This window comes from Dipodomys ordii, unplaced genomic scaffold, assembly GCF_000151885.1.
Source record: "Dipodomys ordii isolate 6190 unplaced genomic scaffold, Dord_2.0 Scaffold33, whole genome shotgun sequence".
Classification (NCBI taxonomy): Eukaryota; Metazoa; Chordata; class Mammalia; order Rodentia; family Heteromyidae; genus Dipodomys; species Dipodomys ordii.
The window spans coordinates 34,081-42,565 of NW_012267249.1; positions in this window are offsets into that span (position 1 = coordinate 34,081).

An 8,485-nucleotide genomic window follows, 5' to 3' on the forward strand; every position below is an offset into this window, starting at 1 on the left:
TTACTAAGCTCTCTTATTTGCCATAATTAATTGTCTTGTTCATTTTATCAGGTTTTCTAGTTATAAAATTGCATCTTTGGCAAACGATGATAATTTTCCCCTGACTTTCATAATTGTGTTTTCTGTCTTATCACATCAGCTGGAATCTGTGTTCTTGGCTATGATTAAACATGTGGAGCTTTTGAGCAGAATTTTTAATAGAAAAGAAAAACATTTTGGGCAGGCAAAGAGGCTGAGTAAGGCGCTAAAGGAGACTGGTGGTAGCAGGGAATGTGGATAAGGACCACACTGGGGTGGTGAGGATTGAGGCAGGAAGGCGTGGCGGGCACTGTAGTGGCCTACAGGCTCCTGGTGGTCCTTCTGTGGATGGCTGGAGCTCCAGGCACTTTACAGACTGAAGCCAAACAGGCGAGGCTGGCATTCCCCCCACCCTGGCTCAGACTAAAGAAGTGGAGCTCAGGCCATTCTCAGCCTAGAGATGACTGCGTTCAGTCTATTCCAAGTGTGTTCCTTTCCTGATAAACTTTCCTTCCTTCCTTCCCGTTAGTGCAATACGTTCCACTCCCCTCGTTCAGTATGCTCTTCTCTCAGGCAACACTAGGCCCATTTAGTACAGGCAGTAAATAATCGGCCTCCTCCCCACTTCACCATGAGATGGCACTCCTTTTGGGGCAGTTACAACCATACAAGGCAACAAGATCCTCTTAAGTGACTTTCAAGTCTGGGCAGCTGCAGGGCCCCCTATCTGCCGTAAATCCTAGCCTGCCATGATGAAGCCCCTGGCTCACATGTCCACACCAGGGTCTCTGCGTCCTAGCCCCTCCTAGGTCACCTCAGACAATAGCCTGCACTCTCTCATGTGAGAAGGGGTCTTGCAGGTCTCTTTGCTGGCAAGAAACCTCTCCCTTGGTCTCTGTACCTGGATGTCTGCGTGGTTTTCTGAAAAAGTCTCTCCCTCCCTCCTTCCCTCCCTCCCTCCCTTCTTCTCTCTCTCTCCTTCCCTCCCTCTCTCTCTCTCTCTTTCTCTCTCTCTCTCTCTCTCTCTCTGTCAGTCATGGGGCTTAAACTCTGAGCCTGAGCACTGTCCCTCAGCTCTTCAGCTCAAGGCAAGCATTCTACCACTTGAGCCACAGCGCCACTTCCAGTATTGGACACTAGAGTCTCATAGCCTTTCCTGCCCAGGCTGGCTTTGAACCACAGTCCTCAGATCTCAGCCTCTGGAATAGCTAAAATTACAGGTGTGAGCTACTAGCACCTGATTTAACAAAACAATTCCTTTTCTTTCTTTCTTTCTTTCTTTCTTTCTTTCTTTCTTTCTTTCTTTCTTTCTTTCTTTCTTGTCAGTCATGGGGCTTGAACTCTGGGCCTGGGTGCTGTCCCTCAGCTCTTCAGCTCAAGGTGAGCACTCTACCACTTGACCACAGCACCATATTCTTTCTTCTTTCCTTCCTTCTTTTCTTTCTTTCTTCCTTCCTCCTTCCCTCCCTCTTTCATTTTTCATTCCTTCCTTCTGGGCAGATACTAGGGCTTAAACTCAGGGCCTGGGTACCATCCTTCGCTTTTTTGCTCAAAACTAGTGCTCTACCACTTAAGCCCCCACTCCACTTCTAGCTTTTTGGTGATTAAAAATAAGAAATGTCATGGACTTTCCTTCCTGGGCTGGCTTGGAACCATGATCCTCAGATCTCAGCCTCCTGAATAACTAGGATTATAGGCATGAGCAATGGGTGCTGGGCTAAATTGCTTTTATTATTACTTCAGCTTAATTTTGGTTTTGCTCTTTTCTCTTCCAGCCTTAGTATAGATAAATCTGGACTAAAGATAGATCTTGACATAAATATGCTTGAGTTCTCAGTTGCAGGTCTGGCTTAGGTTAATAGCTTTTAAATACTTAGGCCTGCCTATTTATTACATGTCAAGTACTAATGTAACATTTGTTTGCAGACAAGATGAACAAATCCCCTTTTGATAAAGGCATTTAGTAGAAGTTACTCTAAAATTTCTTGATGCTAGGCGCTGGTGACTCACGCCTGTAATCCTAGCTACTCAAGAGGTTGAGATCTGAGGATCGTGGTTCAAAGCCAGCCCAGGCAGGAAAGTCCATGAAACTCTTATCTCCAATAAACCACCAGAAAACCAGAAGTGGCACTGTAGCTCAAGTGGTAGAGCGCTCGCCTTGAGCTGAAGAGCTGAGGGACAGCGCTCAGGCCCAGAGTTCAAGGCTCACGATTGACAAAAAAATAAATAAATAAATAAAATTTCTTGATGCAGAATGGCCAACAGCCATTAAAAACCCTTTTACCCAACAAAAAATAAAAAACTGTCTGATAGATGTTAGATATTTTCTGTAACATAGATATGAAATTATATTCAAAAGTTTATTTTTATTTTTGAAATTATTTTATCACACAGTAGTTTTTTCTCCTATTTAAAGAAAACCAGCCAGGCCCTGGTGGCTCACATCTTTTAATCCTAGCAACTCAGGAGGCCAGCCCAGCCAGGAATTATCTCCAATTAACTACCAGAAAACCGGAAGTAGTGCTGTGGCTCAAGTGGTAGAATGCTTGCCTTGAGCTGAAGAGCTCAGAGACAGCACCCAGGCCCAGAGTTCAAGCCCCATAACCAACGAAAAGGAAGGAAGGAAGGAAGGAAGGAAGGAAGGAAGGAAGGAAGGAAGGAAGGAAGGAAGGCAAGCAAGCTCCAAAATTTTGCATGAGAAGCCTCCCCTGAGAGGTCATGTCTCAGGATTGGGAGAAAGAAATCTGAACATTAGAAAGTGTTAGTGGGCGGGGAAGTTGGCTTAGTGGTAGAGTGCTTGCCTCACATGCATGAAGCCCTGGGTTCCATTCCTCAGTACCACATAAGCAGAAAAAAGCTGGAAGTGGCACTTTAGCTTGAGCTGAGGAGCTGAGGGACAGCACCCAGGCCCAGGGTTCAGCCCCCCACAACCAACAACAACAACAACAAAAAAGGAACTATTAGTACCCAAGGTGGAAAAGCCAGACTGAGCTTCAGGAATCACAAACTCTGGACCAAATCTACTTGGAACATTGTCCTACTGAGTGAATTGCACCTTCCATGTTCTGACTAAGCTGGATCCATGGCATCACCTTGCCACCCCCTCTAGGCAAAATCCCAGGGAGTACCCCAGGAAATTGATAAGACGTTAACGATAGTATCATTCATTCACTTTCTATGTATTCATCTGCAAAGAAGAGTGAGAAAAGCAATTAGAACTGTTTATAAACATCTCCTAAAATGTGAACTCAAGAGAGAAATTAGCAGATCTTTTCATTGTTTGCTCCGCTCCCACAATCTACCTCCTCTCTTAATATATTAATTAGCATTTTCCTACCCACTCCTCCAGTTCACCAAGCAACTTCCCACATCTCCACTCAAGCTGCATTCCTCATAGACAAGAGGAATGCAGAGTTAAAGCCCATAGCCAGTGGCTCACGCCTGCAATCCTAGCTACTCAGGAGGCTACGTACGATCTGAGGATCACTGTTCAAAACTGGCCCAGGCAGAAAAGTCCGTGAGACTCTCATCTCCAGTAAACTACTCAGAAAAAAAAACTGGAGTGGCGCCATGGCTCAAGTAGTAGAGCTCCAGCCTTGAGCAAAAGAAACTCAAGGAGAGTACTCAGGCCCTAAGTTCAAGTCCCAGGACCAGGAAAAAGGAAAAGAAAGGCAGAGTTAACAGCAAGATTTCCTTTGGTTTTTTTGTTTGGGGTTGTTGCTGCTGTTGTTGTTTTGATGTCACCAGACAGCCTGCCAACAGCCTGTGTTATTTTGCACGATCCTCAGAGCTCTGGCTCTGCAAGTTCGAGACTCCAGGAAAACCAGGTTCTTTTGGCCCTGGCTGTTCACACTTCTACCTTCACCAGTCAGTCAGTACTGTCCTCCCTATCCTGTTCACCAGGTGAACTTCTATTCATACTTACAAACCCATTTCAGACAGGGCACAACTATCTCTTTTCCCCCAGAGAAGCATGGGCAGGTCAGCCAGCTGACCCGCTATTGGGGTGAAATGAGGACTATCTACTTCTCTGTAGCCTGGGCGCTCTCTATCATCAAAGGAAAAGCACTGACAGCACTGACAGCCCCCTTGCTGTCAGAACCCACTTCACGCTTGGCCAACTCTACTGATTTTGTTGTATGGAGAGAGAAGGGTCCAATGACAGCGTGGCCTGGGCCCCCTTTTTTTTTTTGGCCAGTATTGGGGCTTGAACTCAGGGCCTGGGCACTGTCCCTGAACCTCTATGTGCTCAAGGCTAGTGCTCTACCACATGAGCCACAGTGCCACTTCCAGCTTCTTCCATTTATGTGGTACTGAGGAATCGACCCCAGGGCTTCATTCATGCTAGGCAAGTACTCTACCACTGAGCCACATTCCCAGTCCCCGTGGGCCATTTTTATTGGTTTCTTGCTACTGGCCCTTTTAGGCCTTCAAGCAGGCCTCATGCCAGATGCTGGTGGCTTATTCCCATAATCCTAGCTATTCAGGAGGCTGAGCGCTGAGGACTGCAGTTCAACACCAGCCCAGGCAGACAAACCCAAGAGACTTATTTCTAAACAGCAACACACTGGAAGTGGAGATGTGGCTCCACTCACGTGTAGTAGAACCCCAGCCTTGAGCAGGAAAGCCATGCAAGAGCTCAGGACTTTGAGCTCAAGCCCCAGTTCTAGCATGCACATAAACACACACACTCACTCAGAGTCTTACAGGTAAACTTCAGTCAGGTTCTCAAGTTGCTCCCATGGGGTCCTTAACCTGGATCCTCCCACCAGCTTAGGAAGGACTTTTTGATGGGGTAGGATCAGTTCTGTGTTCTCAGCACCGTTGAGCCCTGGTGGAGGAGGGGACCTTCTGCTGATGTCCCCAGAATCTCAGCCTTGGGGCTTCTTCCTGGCTCCTCTCCAAGCCCTCAGCTCAGAGAAGCCCGCCACCCTCACCCACACCTCCACCCCCCTCCTCCAGAAGACGGGCTCCAGCCTGGTCCGCAGCTCTGCTGGCCCAAGGCCACCATACCTAGATGGTCCCCCTCCTCTCCCTCTCCCATGCACCAGAATCTGTGATCTGGGCTGGGCACTGGAGGCTCATACCTATAATCCCAGTTACTCAGGAGGCTGAGATAGGAGGATCAAGGTTCAAAGCCAGCCTTCCCAGAAAAGTCCCAAAGACTGTTATCTTCAATCGGCCAGCAAAATAACAGAAGTGGAAGTGTGACTCAAGTGTTAAGAGCCACAAGCTTTGAGCCAGCTAAATTAGAGCACAAGGCCCTGAGTTCAAGTCTTGGTACCAGAACAAAAATAAAAACCAAGCGCCCTCCTTTTGGGAGGTTGCTACTGGATTGCCAGGACCATTGGTTCTCACACACCTCACCTGGGAGCCCTCCAGCCCCCGGCCCCCACCTGGCCTCCCCTCCAGTCCTGTGTGTCTGCCCTCGTGGGATACCCACAGCAGTCCAGGCCTGGCAGCCATACCTGGAAGGCCCTGCCCTTCTCCAGTCCCCAGGGGGTCTCTGACACATCCTTACTGGATAACAAGTGCACTGCTGCTGGTGGCAGAGCAGAACAGGAGCTCCATTAACCTTACCTGGCACTGAGTGTGCGTGCGTGCGTGTGTGTGTGTGTGCGTGTGTGTGTGTATATATGTACAGAGCCTCTGCCAGCCCTTGGGGCACAGTTGCCATGAAGAGGAAGCCCACCTTGCTCCAGATCCCAGAATCCAGGACCTCAGAGTCCCAAGAAGCCGGCCTGCTCTTCAGACGCCCCCCCCCCCAGATCCATGGCCAGCCAAATGACTGCGCACAGGGCCACAGGCATGGAGACCTGGCAAGACTGATGCCCCACCCCAGGTGCCCCCCCCCCGCCGTGCCCTCCCTGGCCGCCTGGCCTGCATTTACCACCCCCCACCTCTGAGCCTACCGCTCTCCTGTTGTTTAATTTCATTGAACACCAAGTCCCAGCCCTGTGTTAATTGGTTTTACTCCAGCCTTTTGTGCCTCCCATTAAACGAGAAAATGCCACCCATAAAATTTTAATTTTAAAAGCCAAGTTGTTTGTTTTATATTGAAATTCCCCAGGCAGCTCAGCAGAGGAAACAGACACATTTTCATTTCATTAAAGCAACTTGAGTGAAGATAAAAAAAAAAAAAAGATGAAGCTGAAAAATTAGATTTAAGAATAGAGAACAAGAAGCATTTAAAGAAAATTAATGGAAATGAGCTGCTCGTGGAAGGTGGGGGTGAATGGCAGGGACCAACAGCTCAGGCTCTGCCCCCCCCAGCCTTGTGCAGGGACAGCAAAACAGAACAAGAAGTTGAGGGACACTCTCAGCTGGTACCCCAGAGGCGGGGTCATGGAAACCCCACTGCTTGTCCTGGAGGGGGAGAGAAGAGGGCTGCCAGTAGAGCTGTGTCACCCAGAGGGGCCTGGCTTAGCATGTATCGATGTGTCAGAGTAGGCAAATCACCTTAGTTTTCCTCATTTGTAAAATGGGAATAATACATAGCTAATTGGGGTATTGTGAGAAATTGATGAGTACCTTGAAAATACTTTAAAAGCCAGGTGGTGGTGGTGGTACATGCCTATAATCCCAGCTATCAGCGAGGCAAAAACAGGAAGAAGTCAAGTTTCAGGTCAGCCTGGGCAAAGTTAGGAAGACCTTGTCTTAAAAATAAAATCAGCTGGGTGCCGTGGCTCACGCCTGTAATCTAGCTACTCAGGAAGCTGAGATCTGAGGATCTCGGTTCAAAGCCAGCCTGGGCAGCAAAGTCCATGAGACTCTTCTCTCCAAAAAACCACCAGAAAACCAAAAGTGGTACTGTGGCTCAAGTGGCAGAGCACTCACCTTAAGCTGAAGAGCTGAGGGACAGCGCCCATGCCCAGAGTTCAAGCCCCATGACCCACAAAAAAAAAAAAAGTAAGTAAAACCAAAGCATGCATGAAGCCCTGGGTTCGATTCCTCAGTACCACACAAGCAGAAAAAGCCAGAAGTGGTGCTGTGGATCAAGTGGTAGAGTGCTAGCCTTGAGCACAGAGAGGCTCAGGGACAGCCCAGACCCTGTGTTGGAGCTCCAGGACTGGCAAAAAAAAAAGCAAAAGCCAGGCATTGGTGGTTCACACCTGTAATTCTAACTTGTCAGAAGGCTGACACCTGAGGATCACAGTTCAAAGCCAGCCAGAAGGAAAGTCTGTGAGACTTGTTTCCAATTAACCAGCAAAAAGCTGGAAGTAAAGCTGTGAGTCAAGTGGTAGAATACTAGCCTTGCTCAAGAAAAGCTCTGAACAATGACCAAGCCCCGAGTTCAAGCCCCAGGACTGGCACATAAATAAAGAAAAATATAAGCAGCTGGGCCTGGTGGCTTACTCCTGATATCCTAACAACTTAGAAAGCTGAAGTCTGAGGATCAAGGTTCAAAGCCAGCCCAGGCAGAAAAGTCCATGAGAAACTTATCTCCAACTAACCACCAAAAAGCCACAAGTGGAGGTGTGGCTGAAGTGGTAGAGCACTACCCTTAAGCAAAATAGCCTGGCAAGAGTCAGAAGCCCTGAGTTCAAACTCCAGTATCAGCATGCACACACACACATACACAAAAAAAAAACTTTTAAAGGGCTAGGGGCATGGTTCAAGTGTGTATAAAGAAGCCCCAGGTTCAAACTCTAGTACTACAAAAACAAAACAAAACTTAGAAACTGGTGTGCAGCGAGTGCTAGCTTTTCCAGTCCTGTCCAACTCTGCCCTTTAGCTCCATGTTCTGACACATTGCCCTCCACCTCCCTCCTCTCCTGCCCTCCTAGCCCCCTCCTCATGGTCAAGTTCCTTTTATGGAGTCCCTGAGCTAAAGGCAGTTGACAGAGACTGAGAGGTCTGGCATGAGGGGTTGAGGGGGAACGGGCAGCTATTAGCTATTCCATAACTCAGTTCTTGCTGCTCAAACCCATTCATTAAAACATTATTAGAGCCAGACACTGATGGCTCATGCCTATAATCCTAGCTACTGAGTATACTGAGATCTGAGGATCATAGTACAAAGCCAGCCTGGGCAGGAAAGTCCTTGAGACCCTTATCTCCAATAAACGGCTCAGAAAAAGCTGGAAGTGGTGCTGTAGCTCAAGTAGTAAAGTGCTAGCCTTGAGCACAAAGAGGCTCAGGAAAAAGCCCAGGCCCTAAGTTCAAGCCCCAGGACTGATGGGGAGGGGAATCATTAGACCTCATCTTTGTACAATTCTCACACTTCTTAGCTGTGTGTTCTTGGGTAAGTTTCTTCTGGGCCTCGATGAAACAGGAATCATGTCAACCAGCCACATGTAGTGAAAGTTCAGAAAAGGAACCTGTGGGGTACAAAACACAGAGAAAGGGGAGCAAGGAGAAGCTTCAGGGCTGAGATCAGAGACGAGGGGAGAGGAGGGAAAGGGAGGGGAGAGGAGAGAAAGGGAGGGCAAGGGAAGGGAGAGGAGAGAAAGGGAGGGCAAGGGAG